At 45.3% G+C, this 23922-nt stretch overlaps 1 protein-coding gene across 1 annotated transcript in view; it reads left to right on the top strand.

Annotated features, from left to right (window-relative positions):
• Window positions 1-483: 483 nt before the first annotated feature.
• LRRN1 (leucine rich repeat neuronal 1) overlaps window positions 484-23922 on the top strand; it is a 32834-nt gene continuing 9395 nt past the window's right edge. The window contains exon 1 of the mRNA XM_033141185.1: window positions 484-807. The gene's annotated coding sequence lies outside the window, so the exon portion shown is untranslated. The remainder of the gene's footprint in view (window positions 808-23922) is intronic.

The raw sequence follows: 23922 nt of genomic DNA, 5'->3' as shown, positions 1-23922 counted from the left end.
TTTCCTTTGTGCGCTCATTGTCTGCTCGATTCCAGCATCCAAAAGAAGCAGCCTCCCTCCCCGCTTCGTCCCCTTGCTCAGGCCCCAGTGAACAGGGGTCTGCGAGACGCGGTGGGGGTGGGGGGCTCTTGCCGCTGCTGCCTGTCGGCCACGCCACCCTTCGCCGCCGTTCCCACAGCAGCCCTGGCAGCAGGGCAAAAGCCCCTCGCGGCCCCCTCGAGCAGGCTCCCTCGCCTTCCCCCTTTGTTAGCAGCCCCTACAGATGGTGCCCTGCTCGGGTCTCGGGTGTATTGCGAAGCGGGCGGGGGGGGGGCGAGCGGTGAGCGGCCAATGGCGAGGCAGCCCGTCAGCTGACCTGCTTTGCTTACACCAGGTGCACGCTGGCTGCGGGCTGTGCAAAGCCGAGCTGAGGAGAGAGAAGGAGGAGGCAGCAGCAGCAAGTGCGCGCGGCAGGAGGAGGGAAGGCGCCAGCGAGCATTAAGAGACCCACGGCCAGCGGAGGGAGGAGGAGGAGGAGGAAGGAGAGCGCGTGCCTTGCCCGCGGGGGCCCCGAGTGGAAATTACAGCCGCGGTCGCCTCGGAGAAAGGAGAGGCGGCGGCAGGAGAGGGGGGCGCGCCCCGCCGTCCTTCGGGCCGCAGACTTGTGGCGTTTGAAACTCGAGCTGCTAAGCGAGCCTCCTCGGCTACCCTCGCCACCGGGGATTGTTGTGCCTTTCCGGGCGCGGTTTAAGGAGCCTCTCTTGCGTCCTGCATGGGGGGGAGGGCAAGCCAGGCTCGTTCCTAGCGGCTGCTGTTCCCTCTTTTTGGGTAAGTGTGTCCTCTTCCGTCTGGGCAGCGGGGAAGAAGGGAGATGGGTTACCTGGGCAGGGAAGGGGTTAAAGCGGAAGCTAAGTTGCTATGGAATAGTAAGCAGGGAGAGAAATGCTATATAGTATATATGCTATATATATCTAGCATTCCACCAAACCACCAGTGCCGGGAATGGGAGTGTGGAATGGGAGGTGATGGCATTTCACTGGGCAGAACGATAAGCGAGCCCTCCAGGGAGCAGAGGCTGAGATGTCACCTAGCAGAGATTGCTTTTGTTTGGAAAGGCTGCGCAGGGAATTGGGACGCTTAGAGAGCGTTGCCTAGCGGAGAGCGTCCAGAAGGCTGATAAGCAATGGGCAAAACAGATGGAGCAAACAGCACCCTGCCCTCTGGCCCTGGAATTCTGGCCATGGCTAGAAGGGGAAAGGAGGGTAAGCAAGGGGGCGATTGTTTTCTCTCCCCTCTCCCTTGCCCCCAAATTTCTTTTTCTTAAGTGTTGACCTGTGGTTGGAGACCCTAGAAAGAAGAAGCAAAGGTCAATCTAACCTGGTTTAAGGTGGGGAAAGGAGCAGTTGGGTGTTAGCTGTTGTTCTGTTTTGCAATAGGTGTGCTGATTCCAAAGGCTCGCTGCCTCCATCCAGCTGGCTGGAAGACTAAAGGGGTGTGTGTGTGCTGCTGTTGCCCTCTCTCATCTAGCCCATGCAGACCAAGTATGGAAAGTTTGCCAGCTAGTGTCCTTTGTCCTCTCCCAGGGCAGGCTGGTAGCAGCTATGATGAAGATCTCTCTCCCCCCCCCCCCCGCCCAATCTTCCCTGAGCAGACAGTTTGCTAGTTTGTGGTTTTAGCCGAAGCATGGAACTCTTTCCCCCGCCTTCTCTTTTTCTGCAGAGGCTTGAAAGCACTTCAGTGGGATGCATGTGCTTTATCTGCAATTGTCATGTTCTGCATTGGGGAGCTGGTTGCTGTCCGGAAAGTTATGCCCAGTGATTATTTCATGAGTGTCAGACTTTAGGAGTGTGTTAGTGTACCCTCCAGGGGCGGCTTCTTCTTTAGAAAAAGAAGAAGAAAAGCATGTGCGTGAAATTAGTCAAAGTCAAGATGTTTTCTGGAATATCCTCTGATGCCTGGATGACTTCTGTTACCTTCCTCTGTCTTGCTCTTAAGAAACACTTTACTACTTAAGTTTCTCTTCTTTCTTTCTTTCTTTTTTTACTTCTGATTTTTAATGGACTTGCTGCATTGAGCTGCTAAGGCGCAGGCAATGGGAAAAGTACCAGGCTGAAGTTTCTGTGATTCCCATTTCTCATGGCGAGGAGCAGGCTGGTGCTGTGTGTCCCCCTAAATCTCTGATTTGCATGCAAATGGGAATGCACCCTGGCAGATGTCTTGCCTCATCCATTCACATGAAGGAATTTGAAAAGACAAGGAGTCTTCAGTTTAACAATAGATCTTAAGAAAATGGTATAAAGGCTTAGTGTGAGGGTTGCTCCCTCACCCCACTCTTCTGCACCAGCTCCCCTTGCTGTTTGGACATTTATATGGCAAGCTGTCTCTAGTAATCTGACCATGATAGGGTAAAATATGTTCCCTCTGGAGAAGTTTGTTGCAACCTTCCAGGTAGGATACAAGATAAAACAGGGGCTTTTCTTCCCCCAAATTTGTTGAAACTGATGGCCAGACAGCCTGGCAACTTGAAGAGTTGAAGAGACACATACAACTTGAAGAGACACATACAAACTGGTGTGCATGTGTCTGAGCCATCGTGTGAGAAGAACGAGCATCCAAAAGCACAAAGTCCTGGAGTTGTTACTGAGGTTTTAGACAGTGAGGACTTTAGGCCCTCTGCAAGGTGACTTAGCCAGGAAGCTAGAGGTACAGAGCTGTCCTTAAGAGAATCCAGTTTCTGAAGGGAGACATTCTCTAGTGAGGGAAAGGAGATCTTCGAATCACACCCAGACGGGAGGAATGTAGTACAGTAATCCTTTTGAGGATGGGCCCTAACAAAGTTGTAGAAGGTCCCTGGTTCAGTCTCTGACCTTCCAGGTAAGACTGGGTGGAGATTCTGGAGAGCTGCCAGGCAATGGGAACAATACTGTGTTAGACGGACCAGTGATTGGACTTGTTATAAGGGAGCTTCCTATGTTCCTGTCATGGATTGAGGCAGGGCTCCACCCTTAGACATTATTTCCAGGTCTTTCAGTTTCCGCCTAGTCTCATTCCAGCAATAAGCAGCCTGTTTTGGAAACCTTCAAATGAGTAGGAGTTCAATCTATCTCTCTATATTACTGTTCTATATAAAACTGTGCTATCATTATCTGAGAGCTTCAAGTAAAAGGGTAGAGTTCCTTCTTTCATATATTTCCAGATGTACAGAACTTTTTCTCTCCAACTGCATTCCAGAGGGGAGAGTACTACCTTCCCCCCCAGAATATTACTTTGTTTTCCATTAAGTTTGAACTGAACGTAGCTTTGCCCTTAAAGACAAACTGCAGTTCCCTCCCTTTCTCTGTGTTCATGACATTGACATCAAATAAAGGATGCAGTAAGCTTCCTTGCCTTCAGGCCAGATAAGACAAGATCCTGAGTCAGTGGGTTTTAATGGTGACCTAATCTTTTAAAATTGTTGTGCGCACCTCTAAAGACTTTGAAGTGCTTAAGGGGGGGGGAAAAAACCCAAAACCACAAGCACAAAGCATTCAGTGTGGTTCAGCGTGAAATGCTAGAAAATACCAAGGCAATTTATAGGTTTTCAAAGCATGCCCTTTCCTCTGCCCTTTCAGGCATTAGTTTGGTAGACAGCAGCTGGCGCATTTCACCTTCTGGCTTTGTGGGGCCCTCATCACAGACTTGTGGTGTGGACTACACGTGAGCATGGATGAATATACCTCCTTGCGTGCCAGGCACCAGTTGCCTCCTCTTTTGTTTAGCTGCATAGCCCAAAGCAAAAGACCCCATTCACTAAGAAAGCAGTTAACCCTTGGGTTCCACGGTTTCATTGAAGAAGGCGTTTCAGTGAGCTAGTGGGAAAGAAGGCATTGTATTGGTTGTATTGGCATTGTTTTGGAGTGGACAACAGATGTTCGCCTGCTATTTTACATTTTCTTTTGCTAAGTTATTTAGTGCCGGTTCATTGCATGCTTCCCAGCGAGCAACTGGCTTGAAAAAGAGGCAGAATCAAATGAAGAGTTTGCAGTACAGTTTGCAGGTGGGAGAAAGAAGCACTACCACTGAATGATCAGCTCCCCCACCCCCCTTCTCTTTCAACTGTTTGGGAGTTGCCAAGGAATACATCAGGAAACTCTTTAGGTTGTAGCTATTTTCTTCTTTGTGAGATCCCACGTGAAATTATTTCGCTGCTCAGTGCATCCATTAACTTATTAAGAAGTGGAAAGGAAGTGCTTTTCAATACTCCTTAGCCCTCTTCAGGGGTTGCATTCAAGAAGATGATTAGTGGTGTGAATGTGGCTGCGTTTAGCCACCCCCACCCCCAAACCTGTGCAACTCCTGTTGTTGCTGCATTGGACTATGACTTCTGAAGCATGACATCTGCTCTACATTTGAGGACTCCCTGTGCAATTTAGAACCCTTCATGATCCGTTTTCCAAACTGTGGACCCCCCATGTGTAGAGCAGGCTCCCTCCCAAACAGCAATAGCAAGTAGAGCCATGGTAGGCGGAAGCAAGCGCTCTTGCCACACTTACCGTGTTCGCAGGAATCCTATCTAAAGAGGGCTATTATTTCATGCAATCAGATCTTGCCTTTATACTTCCAGTGAATTGTGAATTTGAAGTTATTAGCCTGCTTTGTTTTGTTTTAAGGTGAGGGTGTACACAAGCTTGTCAGAAGAGAGCCAGCCTATGTAGGGTTTCTACATATCTATTGTTTCAGCCTTGCAAATAAATCCAGAAAAGTTACTAGCCCACCTCTCCTTATGTAGCTGCATCCAACATTTGTGGCATAAAAGTGACAATTTGTATAAAGATGCCTTGCCTCCCTCCCCATGGATGACTAGCTGTTCAGAAGTCTGACTTGTTTTTGAGGTTTTCTACTACTTTTAGTATGTTGCGAACAATATTTTATGAAAGCCTGAAAAGTTACGCTTGCAGTGTTTGTGGTGAGTTCTGGATCGTGGCTTCTTCACAGGGCACACAAGCCCCTCTCCTTTACTTCCTGGCTGATCTGGGCTGTATTCACATTTAGTGCTCATTTCCATGTCATTTGAAAACAGGTTTTGTTTTTTTTCTGGGTCCAAATAACATGGAAAGAGTGCTAAACTTGTGCTGTTTTCCACTATATTTCCAGAAGTGGCTTTTGCATCCTGAGAAAGCTCAAGTGCAATGTGGAAAAGATCAGTTAAGGAAACGGAATAAACTGCCCTAGATGAGCCATTTCCCCTTTAAATATTGCAAAGGGGGGGGCAGGCATGGCAAAGCCATTGCAATGTCAAACCCTGCCAATCTTTTTAAGGCTTCGTTGTTGTTGTTGTTGTTCAGTCGTTCAGTCGTGTCCGACTCTTCGTGACCCCATGGACCAGAGTACGCCAGGCACGCCTATCCTTCACTGCCTCTCGCAGTTTGGCCAAACTCATGTTAGTAGCTTCAAGAACACTGTCCAACCATCTCATCCTCTGTCGTCCCCTTCTCCTTGTGCCCTCCATCTTTCCCAACATCAGGGTCTTTTCTAGGGATTCTTCTCTTCTCATGAGGTGGCTTCAGGTGACTCCAAACCTTTGCAAAACCCAGCCAGCAGAGCCCCTGGGAGCTGCCCAGGGTTCTGATTTTCCTCCTCCTGCTGGGCTGGAGTGGAGCAGAGCTGGTGGCTCTGGCATTCATTTTCACTTTCCCTGTGGTCTCCAAGCCCCAGCAAAACAGGACAAAAGGTCTCTAACCCAGGGCAAATGAACCTGAAGCCCTCCAGATGTGGTTAGACTTCCAGCTTCCATTAGCCCCTGCCAGCATGGTCAGCAATAGGGTGGGTGTTTGTAATCTACCAACATCTAGAGAGCCATCGGTTCCCAACTTATGCTTTAATTTTAGTTCAAAGTGCTTGCTCTTCAGTAGAGCAGCAGTGTGAAAGTAGGCTTTGCCCTCCCTAAAGTACCCAAATTTCTAACTGGACCATTGATACTTCCACACATATGGAATCTGCTTTAACTTCAAAATGCTGAGTTGGAAAATGCCGTTCATGGCTCATGAAAATAAGATGGCATACTTGCTTGTAAGAGGCATGTACAATTAATTTTAACAATCCAGGTCACAGGCTTAGACACTTTCAATGCTGGTAGTCACAATTAATGCTTTAGCTGCTATTTCTATTTCGCTGTTACTTTTAGTCGAAGAAATGTGATGGTCTGTGTATTTCTCTTAGCAGTACTTTAGGTGAGTCAAAGCTAAAAGTACTAGAATAGCATTGTAATTTAGTACAATATATCGAGACAATTTAAGATTCCACAAACTTGCTCTTCTGCGGTCTGTTTCCCTTAATACATCGTGTTGTAAAGTGTAATATAATACAAGAAAAGCATTAATTAGAACTGTCCAAACATTAAGGGAAGTATTAAAAATAAACAATTACAAGCTCAAGATTAAATGTAAATCAACTTGCATAACTGCAGCTTAGTGTGAGAAATCATTTAAGTTTTCTGAAACTTGTAAGACGAGTAGCAAACTTTACAAGTCAAATCAGGCATTCGTTTTAACACAATCAGATACATATTTGGTCAGGAGAAACTATTTTCCTTAATGCAGTTTTGTTCCATTGACTTCTGAAGCAAGATTTCTTAAAAAGAGGAAAAGGTCCCTTATTCTTTCAGGCCCCGTTATGTTCTAAATATGTAGTTAAAAGCACTGTGCGCCCAATCTGGATTTAATTTTTTGTACTCATCTTAGAGCCGAACTGAAATCCATTGCACATATTAAGAACTTTAAAAAACCAAAACCCTGTAAGTATGCCTGAAAATTTTAACAAAGAGGGAGTTCCAGTTTTACAGTGCATATCTGCTTCGAAGCATAATAAAACATAATAAAAACAAAAAGTAAACAAATCCATAATCTCCTTCTTCCACAAACACATTTAAAAGGACATATAATGTTAATCAGCCAAAGGCCTGGTAGCAGAGGAACGTTTTTGCCTGGTACCTAAAGTCTCCCTGGGGAGAGCATTCCACAAACGGGGAGCCACTGCAGAAAAGGCCCGTTCTCATGTTGCCGCTCCCTGGACCTCTCATGGAGGAGGCATGCAAATAAGGGCCTCAGATGATGATCACAGTGTCCAGGTCAGTTCATATGGGGACAGGCAGTGCTTGAGGTGTTGCAGTCAATGGGATTTACTCTGATAAATATGTATAGGTGTGCACTTTTATTTTTTAGTTCTGTTCTTTTGGCTAGCCTTAGGGACCTGATTCTCAGATGTCACTGCCAGAGCCGTCTCACCCATAGGGGCTAGTGGCGCGGCGCGCCAGGGCGCCGGGCCCCCCAGGGGCGCCCCCGTGAGCCCGCTGGCATACCAGGCGCCCCCCTCCCCAACCCGCCCCCGCCCCCACGGGCGGGCTGGCAGCCGGGCGCTCGCGCGCCGGCAGCACAGCCTCTGCCGCCCATGCCACTCCCGGGCGGGCTGCGAGCTGGCCGCCCTCGCATCCCGTCCCGGGAGCACTGGAAGGGCGCGCAGAGCCCCGCAGCTCTCTGCCCCTGCCGCTCTGGAAAGCCAGGGGTGGAGGTGGGGGGGAGCAGATGAGCAGATGAGGAGCCAAGGGGTCTTTTGGGAAGGACGGATATTGTTTTTGGCCCCTCTCCAAAAGCGGCCCCAGCGCTGGGTGAGCGCACCCGACCGTGCGCCGTGCGCGCAACCTCCCCAGCAGCACCTCGGCAACCCAGCGGCCTCGATCCGCTCCTCAACCCCTCTCTCGCCCCCGCGTCGTCCGCTCCTGCAGCGGATCCTCCCACTCGGGCGCTGGGCTCCAGCCCCTTCCTGCCGGCTGTCCATTCCCGATTGCAACCCGGCCAGCTCCTCGGCTTCTCGAGACTGGAGAAAGAGGAGGAGGGCACCTTGGCTCGCGCGCCCCGAAGACGGCGCACCAACTTTGGGCACACGTGCGCCTTTAAGAAAACAACCCCCCCCAGCCTGCATTAATGCACAAAGCCAGGCTCTCCCCCCCCACCAGCAAATGACACAGGGAGCCGTGTAGGAAAAGCTTTCCACGTTACGATAATTTTCTCTCTCTCTCTCTCTCTCTCAGACTGAGGTGAGTGAGATGCTCCTAATCTGAGAGCCTCTGAAAAGAGGTGGTGTTTTCTAACTTTGCCTATTGTTGCTGATACTCTGTTTCTGGTTAATTGTTCCTTCTGCACGTTTCCCTAAGGAACCAAAAGACAAACTGGGAGTTTCTCTGCTTGCTTTAAACCGTTTTGAGTATTGCGTTTCAATTGTTGTGATAATAATAGTAGCTTATATTAATGCATTCTCCTCTGTGTTCTAGTTACAGGTAGGTAGCCATGTTGGTCTGCTGTAGTCAAAACAAAATTTAAAAAAAAATTCCTTCCAGTAGCACCTTAGAGACCAACTAAGTTTGTTCTTGGTATGAGCTATTGTGTGCATGCACATAAAATAACACACACTACTTCAGATACACTGAAATTGGTCCTGTAAGACCAATTGCTGTCCTTAAGTTGTCAACAGGTTTACCACACCTATCAGCCAATCACCCATTCCCACCACCCTTCTGAGTAATACCCCTCCCCACCCTCTCACTATACCTAAGGGTCTGGTGATTTCTATTTCAGTGTATCTGAAGAAGTGTGCATGCACACAAAAGCGGCCTCGATCCGCTCCTCAATTGGTCATCCAAGGTTTGTCTTAAAGGGCTAGTGGCCTCCTACATGACAAAATGACTGCTCTCTGCTCCTCACTTGCCCCTGCTCATGCAGAGAATATTTCCCATTCTGGTTCAAAGGGGTTCCTGTGCTTTAAGCAGCTTGGCCTCAATAGCAGAAATGCTTCCTGCAATCCACAGAAGGGGAGGGTGATGTTATGCTTTGATCCTGCTTGCAGATTTCCCTTAGGCATCTGGTTGGGTTAGGGGGCGCAAATTACTTGCCTTGCCCCGGGTGCTGACAACCCACGCTACACCACTTGCCGCCGCTCCTTTGAGCGCTTCTCCAGCCTGCCGCTGCGCAGGACTGGAGTAGGGCGCGGGGCGACGGGAAGGAACACGAGGGGTCCCGAGCGGGCGCTGTTTGCCAAAGGATGGGGGGGCGTGGGGGCGCCGGAGAGATCCCTGCACCACGGCGCAGGATAGGCTTAAGACGGCCCTGGTCACTGCAACCCTTTGTAGATCAAGTAGCCTTTGGAGGATGGCCTGAGAGTGTTTCTTCTAAGGAAATTGGCTTGCAAATACACATACTAGAAAAACTAAATAATCTATTTAGTTTTCCTAGTATGTGTATTTGCAATCTGAATAGGTAAAAAAAAACCCAGGAAGGATTAAGGTAGGGTCAGGGCATGAGAATAGCTTTAAAGACAGGAAATAGGAAATGGAACAGGTGAATAACCTTTAACTTAGGATATTAGAATATTAGTTTAATATACACATTCATTCAGAAAAAGGGAAAGGAAAAAACAGAAATAATGAAGATACTAGTAGTAACAAAATCTGTCTTCTCTAGTGCTACTTTAAGCTCCTTTATTATTGCTTTAATTTTGGAGCTTTTCTTAATAAAAACAAACTGTAATTTTCAGACTCAAGCTATCCCAGTTCACCAATAATACTCCTTGGCAGGCATGTGGTCCCCACAGCTGTCCTCTCATTTGTGTATGAAATAGAAACACTGGTGTCATTTGTAGGTTACCATAGTTACATGAACAATACACGTGTGATACTTCCTCCTTCCAAGCTAAAAGGGTTTCTCAGTTCTGTGCCTAGAAAATGTCTGCCAGGCAAGGGGGGACAAACCTATGGGAAGGGTGACTTTAAACATTTTTTAAAGCACCCCATAGCAATTCCTCCCCTTTTAATTCACTTTCTTCAATGTTAATTTATTGCAGTTCTCCTTTTCAGTTTAACAAAAGCTAATTGCAGGCCTCCAGCCAATTAAGCACTTCATCCAGCAAGCTGCCACACTAATGTGGGTTTGCAGGTGTCCTGTAGGCTCAGGAATCTGGGGCTGATTAATGCTGTTGTGTCACAAAGTAAGCTTTACCTGGCATTCAAGATTTACAGGATATTTATATATGAGATGTTCAACTTGACTCCCAAGAGGTCGCATAGTCCAGCAAAAGGAATGGTGAACTTGGATTGGGTTGTAAAACTCTCCTGGCTTCATCGTGTGACAAGAGAGTCACCTTCCCACAACCCATCTCCATTCCCTGTTCAGTAAAATATTCAAAGTACCGAACACAGTGGGGTTGGCAATAAAGTGCACCAGGGCCTCTGTGCCAAGAGGTTTACAATCTTAAGGTTTTGGGGAAAGGATTCTGTGGGAGAACTGCCACTTCCTTGCTCCAGGCAGGGAGGTGGTGGAAGGGTGGTGAGGGGTTTTTCTGAAGCCTCCCATTGGCATCAATGGAAGGGGAAATCAATATGTCAGTTTCAGGGCTTTTGAGGGGGGCAGCGGTGAGACTAATCAGGTTGGATTTGTTCTTCTAAGCCTGCAACATCCTCCAACAGATATATTTCAGGGTAGTGGGCTCAGGAATGCTAATGGTATTGGTCACCTTCCCTTCCATCCTCTCTAAGTACTAGGGATGCTGTTCCCCATATCAACCAGGCCAAGTCCTGAGATCAGTAGTGGGAGGGGGTTGCTAATGTGTGTGGCCCATTGTGTGGGAACCTAAAGTAGGGCCTTTTCCATGGTAGTGCCCAATTTTGGAACTTCACGGTATCACAGATGGCCATGAAATGGATGGGATCCTGCTGCCTTGTGAAGACTTACATGATTTTTTTTAAAGCTTTGGGAGGCCCTGTGTTTTGTTTTGAGTTAACTTTTTTAGCCTCTAGTTAATCCTCCTGCATTTTATAATTATATACAGTTTTATTGCTGGTTTTTAATATTTCTGTCAAGTCTTCATGATTTCTGTTGATGTGTTGTAAACTTCCTTGAGGTCTTTTTTTAAAAAATGAAAAAAGGTATACAAGAATGCAACATAAATAACAAGTAATTAGAGCCTCCTCATCCTCCAGGATCTCATCGAGTTCTGATCTGGTACTGACAAGAATGGCTGTAGGCAGTGGCGTAGCAAGCCTCTGCGCTGCTGGAGGCGGCGGCAGCGCAGAGGCACCCCCCTGGGGGAGGGGCACGATGCGTGCGTCGTGACATCATCGTGACGTCACGACGGACATGGATGCAGAAAGGGGGAATTTCCCCCTTCCCACGGCCTTTTTTCGGCGGGGGGGGGTGGCCAGCGAGGAGGGGGTGACAAGCGTGACACCCCCCTCGCTGGCCCGCCCCCCCCCGCCGAAAAAAAGCGGCGGAAAGGGGAAAAAGAGAAGCAGAACAGGCGCTTGGATGGGAGGGGTGGGAGGGGCCGGCCAAAGTGTTACCTCCCTCTCCCCTGGAACTAGGGGTGGCCCGCCCCCTGCCCCCTCCCTGCGATGCCCCTGGCTGTAGGTGGGTGCAGACCGCCCCGGGTGTCACCACTGAAGGGGATGGAAACACTCACTGCAGGGCCTGCAGCGCACCTGAGAGACGCAGTGGCTTGGGCGCCCACAGGTTCCACGCTGCTCAGACGGTCCACCCATTGCCTCCCCCCCCAGCTGTGGGATGGCTGAGTGAGAGGAGGCAGGCACACTCCAGAGGCCCTGTGGTGCTCCCCGCCTGTATGGGCAGCTCACCCCGCCCCTGGGCGCACCACCCCAGGCGCCTAAGCGGCTTCCTCTGCCAGTGGCTGTAGGGCATGGTATCCTGTTTTAGCTGAAAGTAAGAACTCTGATTTGAAAATGGTGCTTTCTTGAACACCAGGCTGTAAATGATGTTTGGAATTATTTTGCATGGCAAAAGCAAGGCTGAAAGGTGATTCCTAATTCTTAATAGCAATATAATACTAACAGAAAATCCCCACATTTCAGGAAGAGATAAGCTGTACCATTATTATGTATCATCTCCTGGTGAGGTTTAGACTCGCAGTAACAATTTCCTTCTGCAAAGGTGGGGGACCTCTTAGAATTGTCCATCCTTTCAGAGGCTGATGCATCTGGATGAAATCCTGAAAGGTCTCAGGGAGCTTCCCACTGCTGTGGTTGGTGTTCCTGTTGAAGTACCCCCCCCCCCGAAGCTGCAGTTAGTTGCTAGGTTTCTAACTGGGCCTGGCTGTAAGAAATTCACCTTCCCTGTTCTTAAACAACAGTGCAGGTTTCCAATCCATTTTCAGGCCTAATTCAGAGTGATGGTGCTAACCTTTTAAGGTTTTAATAAATGGCTTAGAATCCAGGTGTCTAAACAAGCACCATGTTGTCCTGCAGGACTCTATTTGAATGCTGAAGTAATCTTCAAAGCTCTCTTCAGTGTTCTCCTACCTGACAATCTCTGTGGGTTGTGACTGGATCATAGGACCTTTGCATTGGTGCCACCTTCCATTTGAAATGTCTTGAAGCTGATTATGTTGTCACTAAGACCACTTCATTTGGCCAGCCTTTTCCAGTATGTCACCTAAGCTGGTTATAGCTGTTGACTATCAGCCATATATATGTGCATACCCACATATTCCTCTGTTACAGCCAGGGGTGACTGGTGGACCCTGGACCTTGTCAGGCAACTAGGCAGGACTTAGGAGGTCTCGTAGATGGTGCCACACAGAACCCAAGAACCTCCATAAACTTCCAGACCTATAGGAAAAGATAGCTTCCTTCAGCTTGTTCACTTCTAGACCTACAGTGGTACCTCGGGTTAAGAACTTAATTAATTCTGGAGGTCCGTCCTTAACCTGAAACTGTTCTTAACCTGAGGTACCACTTTAGTTAATGGGGCCTCTCTGCTGCCACGCCGCTGCACAATTTCTGTTCTCATCCTGAAGCAAAGTTCTTAAACTGAGGTTCTATTTCTGGGTTAGCGGAGTCTGTAACCTGAAGCGTTGTTGTGAGGATAAGATTGGGGAGAGGAAAATCACGAGTGCCACTTGGGAGCTCCTTGGAGGAAAGAGGGGGGATATAAATGCAAAAAAGAAGATGATCTTCAGCATGTTTCACCCTGTTTTTGAAGGCAACAGGAGAGGGCAGGTTTTGAAAAATACTAAAACATTTTTTAAAAAATCAAAGAAAAAATAATTTGGGGCACAACTAGGATATTATGGCCTAGTCATGTTAGATATTACATGTAAGTCCATAGCAATTCCAATGTGTGGATGGATGTCTGCTGGGACAGGCTTGACTGGGCAAGTTGTGCGAGCCACATGTAATCCATGTGCCTATACAGTACTGTGTTTAGGCTGTGTACACAGTGTTCTCACCTGCAGCTTTCTGCTTTTTGTAACAGCATTTTAATTATATATTTTGTCCTTGCAACAACCATGCAAAGTTGGCCGCCATGCAATTTTTAGCAAAATGGAAACAGCAGGGCTTCCACCTTAACAAATCCGCAAGCTGGGAGGAGAGCCAGTATATCATCTAAACAAACAAACAAACAAACAAACAAACACCCAATCCTACAACAAGACATTTGCTGTTTTTCAACTCTGCTGTAGACGGCGACTAGTTGGATAGTTACCCCTTTGAAAGTGTACCAGACAATTTTTTATATAAATACTGAGAGTAACTCATCCAGCAGTAGCACCATACAAAGCGGCAATAGCAAAGGAATGTTAAATTATGGTCCCTGTTCAACATTCTATTACTGGTTTGGTGGGGGTGGGGGGAGTGTAAAGATGAGGCTCTTGCCAGTTGGCTTCCAGAAAAGAAAAATGTGCAAGCAACAGAAATGAAGGACCAACCCACTCCAGGTCACCCACAGCATCTTCATACAGATTTAAGCAGACAGAAGAGGCCTACTTACAAACTCTGTGCCTCAGAAATAAAGAGAAAAAGCATATACAATGTGCACCTCCCTTGCCAGTGAGGAACTTCTGTATTGAATAAGAACAGTAACTTTAAAAAAAAGTGCCTTTGCAGCTGCTTTACTGCTGTCCACGTGCAGTTTCCATGTTCACTTCTTTAACAATTATTTGTGGTGTCAAAAGAAAACAAGCTGCCTTTTGGAGAACTGCAGCTAAAATGCAAGGAAAGATTTGTAGTATTGGTTCATGTCTTGGTCACATGTAACATCCTTACATTACTTGCTCCCACGGGCTCCTTCAGGAGGAAGCCTAGGATGCAAATTCAGCAGTGATGCTGACAATGTCAAGCTTATGTTCATACAAGCCAATCATGCGTCTAATATTCATTCATTCATTTGGCAGCTACTAAATGACTGACAACGGCAAGGTAGAAACACAGCTTCTGTAACAAGCTTGAAGTGCGCATGCCTTTATCAAAAGTTGTCCTTCAGAAAGATACTAGATTAGCCCACAATTTGTTTTGCAGCACCTTCACATTAGAAAGACAAATTTCCAGTTCAGGTTTAGCTACACGTTTCTCTAATGCATCACTACTTATCATTTAGCACATATTGTTTTACGATTGGCTGAGCAGTGGAAATAACTGATTGATGGAAATGGTTGCAACAGTTCAAATGGAAAGCTAGAGAATATGCAGGGAATAGGAAACAGGAAGAAGGAGGGCGTGGGGCCAGGATAGTGGTGGGTAGGTTAGGATAGGTTGAAGATGTGTATATGATGAAGAAAGAAAGAGTTTACACTGTTAGGAAACTAAGCTTATAAACGATTGCATTACTGAAACCGTTATGTTCTGAAAGAAATAAAGACTTGTTATTGTTGAGCTAAGAAAGTATCGTCGATTATTTGGTCCAGCGAGTTATGTATGCTCAGGAGGAGGTGAACTCAGGTAAAAGACAAAACTGACCTGAAAGGCGATAGTTAGTGTCTTGGAGTTCCCTCAGGAGGGGCTAGCAGGCGGAAACCTTGGTATTGCCACAGAGTTGCTAAGAGGGCTTAGCTAACTGATATAGTGAGGGATCTAATGAAAGAGAGACCCCGAACTGGAGGCAAAGAAGAGTTTAACCCCTGAAGCCCAGAGCGGAGGATATAACCGGCCACGGCCACTGGACAGGAAAACTCCCGTTACTAAGAGATCCCCAGATTATAAATAAAAGGGGATTGACATCACAGACGGACCTCAGAGGGACAGGTGGGGTGGATTGAAATTTGACCCAGAACACCTGATTAGAAATTATTTGGGGGGGAAGCTTTTTATTTTTGTTTCAGCTTAAGCTCCATGTTGCCCTGAGTGAGCATCCTCTGCTGATCACCACCTTTCCCGATCCGGTGTCCTCCAATTCCCATCAGCCTCAGTCAAGTATGGCCTCTTGTTGGGAATGGTGGGAATTGGAGTCCAATCACATTTGGAGGGTACAGGCAGGGAGGGATCATCTGTCACATGCGTCATACTGTTTTGTTGTAAGCAGCCTTGGGCATTCTTGCTAACTAAGGAATGGCATACAAATGCATTAAACACAGTAAATCACTGTTTCAGCCTCTTGCACTTGTTGTATAACTTCGTGACTTCTGTCACATAATTTGTCCTGCAATAAAGTGATTTATCTCACTATATCATATTTTAGATTGTTCGCGAGAGAGATCCTTTAAAGGGTATAAGAAATGAAATACTGAAAAGGATGAAATCAATGGCAGTTTTGTCATTAATGCCCTCCATTTTTCACCTTAAGTGGCATTGCACTGTACATCAAACATTTGTCAACAGCACTTGCAGAAGTGTGCTTAGATTAGAGTACTTCAGAGGTCAGGAGAAGTGGTGCAGGTGCTTTCAGGGATCCAGTCTTTTATGCAAACTTTGGTGTATTCTTCCATTGCACACCTTTGCTAATCTGCTAACCAACAGGACTTCATGGCAACACATTGCCCCTTGCTGCGGGTGTACAGCTAAACAGTTCTACGTCATGGTGAAAATAAAATTATTTCTGGTCTCCAAATAACTTCCAAAAGAGTTTTGAAAGTTAGGTAACTGTAATGACATGCTTTCATAAGTAGACAGCTGCAGGTAACTGTCATGTTTAAATAGAAGGTTCATGAAAGGCTACCAATTTTGTAAGTGAAGGCACCTCACTGTGAATCTACCAGAGTGCTTCTCAACTGCTGAGAAATGATAGAACAGCAAAACCAGGGACAGGCCTTGAGTAGACATGCATTGAGTAAGGTGCTGCCATGCACTGTCAGATCAGGACTCTGGCTACGCAAGTGGCATAGAATCATAGAACTGTAGAGTTGGAAGGGATCTCAAGGGCCATCTAATCCAACCCTCTGCAATGCAGGATTCTTAACTAAAGCAGCCATGACAGATGGCCATCCACCCTCTGCTTAAAAACCTCTATTGACGGAGTTGGAATCTCCTTTCCTGTAACTTGAAGTCATTGGTTCAGGTCCTACCCTCCGGAGCAGGAGAAAACCAGCTTGTGCCATCTTCGATGTGACAGCCCTTTAGATATATGAAGACGACTATTGTATCTCCTTTCAGTGTCCTCTTATCCGGGCTAAATATACCCAGTTCCCTCAACAGTTCCTAATAGGGCTTGGTTTCCAGACCCTTGATCATCTTTGTCACCCTCCTCTGCTCACATTCCAGCTTATTAATATCCTCCTTAAATTGTGGTGTCCAGAACTGGGCACAGTACTCCAGGTGGGGTCTGACCAAGGCAGAATAGAGTGGTGCTATAACTTCCCCTGACCTAGACACTATACTTCTGTGGATGCAGCCTAGAATAGCATTAGTTTTTGTTTGCTTGCTTGCTTGCTTTTTGGCTGCTGCATCACACTGTTGACTCATGTTAAGCATGTGGGCCACTAAGTCCCCTAGATCCGTTTCACATGTACTACTGGCAAGCCAGGTATCTCCCATCTTACATTTGTGCAGCTGGTTATTCCTGCCTAAGTGCAGAACCTGACATCTATTGAAATTCATTTGGTTAGTTTTGGCCCAGGTCTCCAATCTGTTAAAGTCATATTGAATCTTCATTCTGTCTTCAGTGACATTAGCTTCCTCTCCTAGTTTGGTGTCCTCCTCAAATTAAATGAGCATCCCTTCAGTTCCTTCGTGCAAGTCGTTTATAAAGATGTTGAACAACAAAGGGGCCCAGGATGGAACCCTGTGGCACCCAAGTATCACGTTTTTCCCAGAATGACAAGGAACCATTAAAATATATTTTAAAATTGTTCAGTAGCACCTTAGAGACCAACTAAGTTTGTTCTTGGTATAAGCTTTTGTGTGCATGCACACTTCTTCAGATACAAGTGCATGCACACGAAAGCTTTTATGTATTTTGACTGTGTCAAACCAACACGGCTACCTACCTGAATCTAGAACCATGGAAGGAACCATTAATTAGCACTCTTTGAGTTCTGTCAGTCAACCACTTAACCTTGTCCAGCTCACATAGTACTGTTACTATGCTTGGCAACAGGACTCCTGGGCCACTTCTGAACTCAGATCTGATGTGGGCTGGCCTAATATATTTTTCTCCCTGAAGCAAAGGGCAAGATAGTGTCTTCAACCCCCATTTCACATATAGAGAATGACCAGACAGGCAGTTGAACCTTCCCTGTGGTGACAGGACAGTGTAATCCACCACACTTGAGGACACCAGGCTACCTTACAGAGTGCAGGCCAGGCCATGTGGTATACAAAAAACTCTGTCCTCCAACAAATAGCACTTGGCCTGGGAGCTCAAGAGTTTAGGGATGTATGGGGAGGACTTCCATGGCTATCCTTGTGCAACCTGTCTATTACATTAGCTATGTTTGTTGGGGCTGATTGGAGTTCTAGTCCAAAATATCTTGAAGGTACCAATTTGGGGAAGGCTGCCCTTTAATAGGACTTGTTGTTTGCTGATGCTTAACACCTGATGCAACAATACAAACCTATTTGTCTTGGTATAAAGGATTAAAGATAGATCTCTTCTACAGAAAATAGTCTCTTTGAAAAGTATGTCTATTTACTTTATTTTATTGTAGTACACTTATATCCTGGCTGCCTTACTTCCACCAGGAAACTCAAGGTGATGACATACAGGAATTCCCAGCTGGTCTCCCATCTAGGTTCAGACCGGATCCTTTAAACCTTAATTAAGCTAAGCTGGTTTGTAAGCCACTGTATCGGGTATTTCTAGCATATATGGAGATTGCAGTGTTTTAAAGCCAAGCGAACAAGAAAAGTACACCAAACTTGAGTACTATCAGTTAAAGTATGTGCTGTTCCCAAAGGAATGCACAGAAGTTTGTTACCTTCACAGATTACCCTTTTTTTATCACTGTTGCAAACCTACAAATGATGTGTATTTCCATGCTGGCATGTGCTACTTTCATTGGACATGCCCCATAGAGTTAGGTGTGCCCAGATGATACCAGTGCTTCGTAATGTATTTATTTTTCAGTTTACCCCTTAATCTGGGCTGGTATTAAATCTTAAAACATTTATCACAATGTGCCTCTTTCCTCCATGGAAGACTGTGATGAATGCCTCCTGTTTCACAAAGTATGCTAAATATGTACAGTTTCACCTGTGCACATTTTATCTTAATCCAAGAGATGAGCAGGAAAGGGGGGGAGAACCTCAGGAGATTTCCATGCTTTTGTAAAGTAGCAGAGGATGTGCATAGTCAGAAACAACCAAGTATTCCTCACAAGAAAGAAATTAGTCTTTGGTGAGTGGGTGGACAATGTGCAGATGAAGTATAGATCAAGGGAAGTAATAGTACCACTGTATTCCGTTCTGGTCAGACCTCACCTGGAGTACTGTGTCCAGTTCTGGGCACCACAGTTCAAGAAGGATACTGACAAGCTGGAACGTATCCAGAGGAGGGCAACCAAAATGGTCAAAGGCCTGGAAACGATGCCTTGTGAGGAATGGCTTAGGGAGCTGGGTATGTTTAGCCTGGAAAAGAGAAGGTTAAGGGGTGATATGATAGCTATGTTCAAATATATAAAAGGATGCCATATAGAAGAGGGAGAAAGGTTGTTTTCTGCTGCTCCAGAGAAGCAGACACGGAGCAATGGATTCAAACTACAAGAAAGAAGATTCCACCTAAACATTAGGAAGAACTTCCTGACAGCAAGAGCTGTTCGACAGTGGAATTTGCTGCCAAGGAGTGTGGTGGAGTCTCCTTCTTTGGAGATCTTTAAGCAGAGGCTTGACAGCCATCTGTCAGGAATGCTTTGATAGTGTTTCCTGCTTGGCAGGGGGTTGGACTGGATCATAGCTGTCAACTTTTCCTTTTTTTTAAGGGAAATTCCCATATTCTGAATAGGATTCCTCGCAAGAAAAGGGAAAAGTTGACAGCTATGGACTGGATGGCCCTTGTGGTCTCTTCCAACTCTATGATTCTATGATTCTATGTAGCTTTGTTGATGGATGGGGTTAATTGGTGGTTATATACAAATTATCCCCTCAAAATCAACCAGTCAGTCAATCAATCAATCAATCAATCAATCAGGAATTAATTAAAAAAGACAGAACTATACAATAGATGAGGGGTAGCTCAGGTCTTTTCCAGACAAATCATGTAGATTGTGGGAAGCTGAATTCATGGTTGTTGTTTTTTAAAGATACAGTATAAACTGTCATGTAAGGAAGCCGTGGAAGTGTGGCACTGATGACACTGCACATCGATTTATGAGATGAGGTGCAGGCTACCTTGCCACTATTTTCAGTAATGGATAATGGGAAAATGTGTAGGCATCACCTTTGACTCACCTGATTTTTAATAACCAGCAAAATAACCTTGAATTCTAAAAGTCAAGCCCTTTAAAAATTATTATTATTATTATTATTACTACTACTACTACTACTACTATTATTTCCATAATGTAGTAGGTATAGCAAATCAAGGGATCTTTATTTATTAACAAATTTTAAAAATCTATTTCTATTCCAAAGAACCTCAAGGCAAATATACCAAACAGGAACCAGATCAATATAATAGATTAAGAACTGCATGAAAGCCTATTGAAATAGCGTGATACTGTTTCAAAATTAACAGTATAGAAACAATAAAGGATCCAGGCCTGGATTAGCCTTCTGGGAAGGCCTGATGGAATAAAAAGATATTCAACAGGTGCCCAAATGCCCAAATGGTTGGCACATATCTGATATGCACCAGAAGGAGTTTCCAGAACACTACACTATTGCCCTGCTCTGCGTCATCATGGAGCAGAGCGCGGTGTTATGGGGCACAACTCCTGATGACTGCACCAGTGTATAGCAAATTCCGGCAATTGCGATTTGCCATTTTATTTTATGTTTAATTGCAATACTGAACAAATTATTGCAGAAGAGCTGTAAATATGAGGAGGAACCATTTAGGTCCCCCGCCAATATAAATCCTTGTGCCATTTCATTTTTGCTACCGTACTGCTGAAGAGTCAAGGCTATAAAAATGGATGAACTGTTTATACGTGTATTTATCACAAGCTTTATGTTTTTTCCGATAGCCTTTGTCATTAATATGTTAATCTAATAAACGCACACTTAGAAACTGTTGTTGAATTTGATTTTACAGTCCGGCAAAGGGTTTCCTAGATACTGGGGAAGCCCCCGGAGAGAAAGTGAAGAATGAAAGTCACTACTGTTAAGTTGTGGGTGGACACAGCAGACGACACAGTGATTTCCAAACAGCTCTTGTTTATTCTCAGGCTGGAACAGAAGTGAGCTGAAGGCCTCAGCAGCCTGCTTATATAGAACTCAGCTACAAAGCAACAGTAACAACTTTCCGCAGTTAACCAATCCCTGAACGTCACTTTACAATCCTTCTTTTGCATATGCGGACCTGAGTGAAAACTGCAGCAGAATGAACTATATACACACACCCCTAGTGGCCTAGGGTGAGAACTTCAATACATAACAACTACAAAAAGAATAGGAGCATGTAAGCATTAGGCATCCTGGAACAGATTCTGAAATCAGGGAGATGACATTGTTTGTGGTGTTCCAAATATCCATTTAGGGGGAAAAATCTTTTGTACCCTAAGAATTTGAAAACAAAACCCAGCCTGGAGTTTTTATGCATTGAACAAAAGGCATTTCTGTGACTGCAATGGGAGTCACAGGAAGGAAAACATACACATTGATGGCTTCTTCCTTGAACTTTTGCACGGCATTCTCAGGCAAATGTTTTTCACGTAAGGCAAATAAAACTTTCATTCCAAAAAACTGCTCATCGTATATATATTTTTTGCAAAGAATCATGCAGCTTACACATGATAATGTGAAGATCACATGCAAGAATTTTCTTGCTTTCCAGCTTCAGTAGGGTGTCTTGCATTATGAAGAAGTGCGTGAAACACAAATACAATACTGAAATTGTTGGTTCATCGTCCTTTGTGAGTTCATTTTCCTGATCCGAAATAAGGTTCCAGATAACCTTATGGCACTCATCAGATCCAAGAGAAATAAAATACGATTTTAGAGGTATCCAGTTTAAAAGTAGTATTTCGACCGCTTTAAACAAACTTAACCAACGTGTTGGAATGTGGCACAAAACTTCATGGAATTCTGACTCGCAAAACTCTCCTTATCTAAATGATTTTTTGCGCTTGCATGCTGTGTGACAGCTTTTATACCATTATATTCAATTGTGAATGATTTCTGACACAATTTACAGTAGGCCGTCGTATTTGTTCTGTCGGTTTTGTTGTTGGTAATCCATGCAAAAGTAGCTTCCCAGTCTTTGGTGTATCTGCACACTCCTCTCTTTCGTTTTAAAGGATTCGAAATCTCGCCGCTGTCACTCTCATCACTCGACGCCATTTTAGGGAGGTGATCTCGCTCCCTCAGGTCGTCGGGCAAGTCTCCTCCAAGGCCACCCTTCCCCCCCCCCCGCACCTCTACCGGTAGCTGGTTTGCTGCTGCTGCTCCTGCGCGTCAGGAACAGGAAGAGGAGTCTTTTTCTTTTGCACCTCTCCCTTTCCCCGCAAGTCAGGAACAGGCGGGGCAGAACTCCGGCAAGAGGCGCCTCCCCCCCCCCAAATTTTTAAATGTCTTGTGAAACAATTGAGTATGATTAATAATTTTTTCGGAGAATCGAGTTCAATGGATATTCGATCTTTGTCTCATTCTTACTTATGAAAAAAAAGACAAAATGCAATTCTCCTATCCTTATTCTCTTAGACTGTACAGCTTTAGACTACGTACCATTTCATCATAAAGCTTTTGAATAAAAAAGTCCACTATTTTGTGGGGGAGGGAATAGTGAACATAATGTGAATAAAGCGGACTGTTTGCTCAAATAGTGGACACCTGGCATCTTTATCCCTGAATGGTGCAGAGGACACACCCATGCAATGGAGCTTTCCTGACTTTCCCTTTCTTCTGCAGCCCCCTCTGCTCTCCCCAAATCTGCTGCTGTTGGGGGACACTCAAAAATTATTTTAGATATTGGGGAGGGGGGGAGCTGCTGCAATTGGAAAAGGTTGTTAATCCTGTCCCTTACATGAACAGAGAAGCAACTTAAGATCTAAGCCAGTCATTACACAACTTAAACTACAGTAGTTCATGTAAATACAACTCATATACTTCAGAGTCTCCTTGCTTGTGAGTGGACAAACATTCTGTATGATCATCTACAGTGGTGCCTCGCAAGACGAAATTAATTCGTTCTGCGAGTGCTGTCGTCTAGCGAAAATTTCGTCTTGCGAAGCACAGACGGGGGAAGAGCGGTTTGACAAAAAAAAATTCGCGAAAATTTTTCGTCTTGCGAGTTGCGCCCATAGGGAAATTCGTCTTGCGAGTCACCCTTTCGTTAGCGAATGCCTTTCGTCTAGCGAGTTTTTCGTCTAGCGAGGCATTCGTCTTGCAAGGTACCACTGTACTGGCTGCGCTGTGAATCATGTTGGTTAGTTAAATAAAGTAGGAAAGAGAGAGGCACAAAAGTGAGCACTTTCTTGGTTGTGGCAATAGGAAAGAACGAGTTCCTGATTGCATCTGATAGCTAAAATTGTGAACTGTGCTACCCCCCTGGAACCCAGCAATATAAGAAACATGGAGCTAGCACAGCACCCATCTTCCTGTCATTCAAGGTTTGGTACAGGTTTTATAATTAGGATTTTGTGTACCTCTCTCAAGATGGTTCTTAGTGCATGGCAGTTCACATCCTATTTTGAGTTGGGAGCAGGTGCAGAAGAATTCAAGAAGCCTGTAGCAGCATTTATCACCTAATCAATTGGCTTCTGCTCACTGCCGCATAGAACATCTTGTGAAATTCTTGGCCTGTTTAGATGCTGCTTTGAAAGCCCGTAATGTAACTGCACCAAAAGAGCACAATAGTTGAAGGTGGTTCTTCATTGTAAAGTCAACAATTACATTTTTCTTGCCATTTTACCCCATGGTCTTTAAATGCGTACAAGGGCATTTTTTATTTCCACTGAAAGCAAAACTAAAAAGCAATCTGGTATAGTAGATAATTTGACAGCCCACTATGCATTTGCAAGCACTTATTATTTTTTAAGTTTCTAATATGATTTGGTAATGCTTTGCTAATGACATAAACATAGGCTAGAGAATGACAGAAAGGGGCAATGTTGCAATTCCCTGGTTGACTTTTGAAGAATGCCAGTATGCAGTAGCTGCATTTTAAGACTTCCAGTTATAAGTACTTGCCGCAGAGAAAGAAACACAAAAGTTGCTGTGCTGACAATACATTAATCTTACATGGTCCAATAAAAGTAATAACACAGAGGCTTTAACATAAGAGGAGCCCTGGCGATCAGACCAAAGATTAATCTTGTCTAGCATCTGCTCTCTCACAGTGGTCACTAAAATCCTCTGATTTGGGACTTCCAAAGAGAAAACATTCTCACAGAATACAATGGTGTACTGGGGCTATAAGGGATAAGGTGGTATTCCAAGTAGCCTGATCCTGAGCTTTATAGGGCCTTATAAAGCCTTATATGGAACTTGGTCCAGTAGCAGATAAGCAGCCCATGCAATTCTTGCAAAAAAATACAAATAAAAGCTGCTATGTGTCAGTGGTAGTTTGCCCCCACAAGCACTCTAGCTGCTGAGTTCTG

The sequence above is a fragment of the Lacerta agilis genome, chromosome 2 (genome assembly GCF_009819535.1).
Source record: "Lacerta agilis isolate rLacAgi1 chromosome 2, rLacAgi1.pri, whole genome shotgun sequence".
Lineage (NCBI taxonomy): Eukaryota > Metazoa > Chordata > Lepidosauria > Squamata > Lacertidae > Lacerta > Lacerta agilis.
This window is presented reverse-complemented; position numbering and strand designations above follow the sequence as displayed.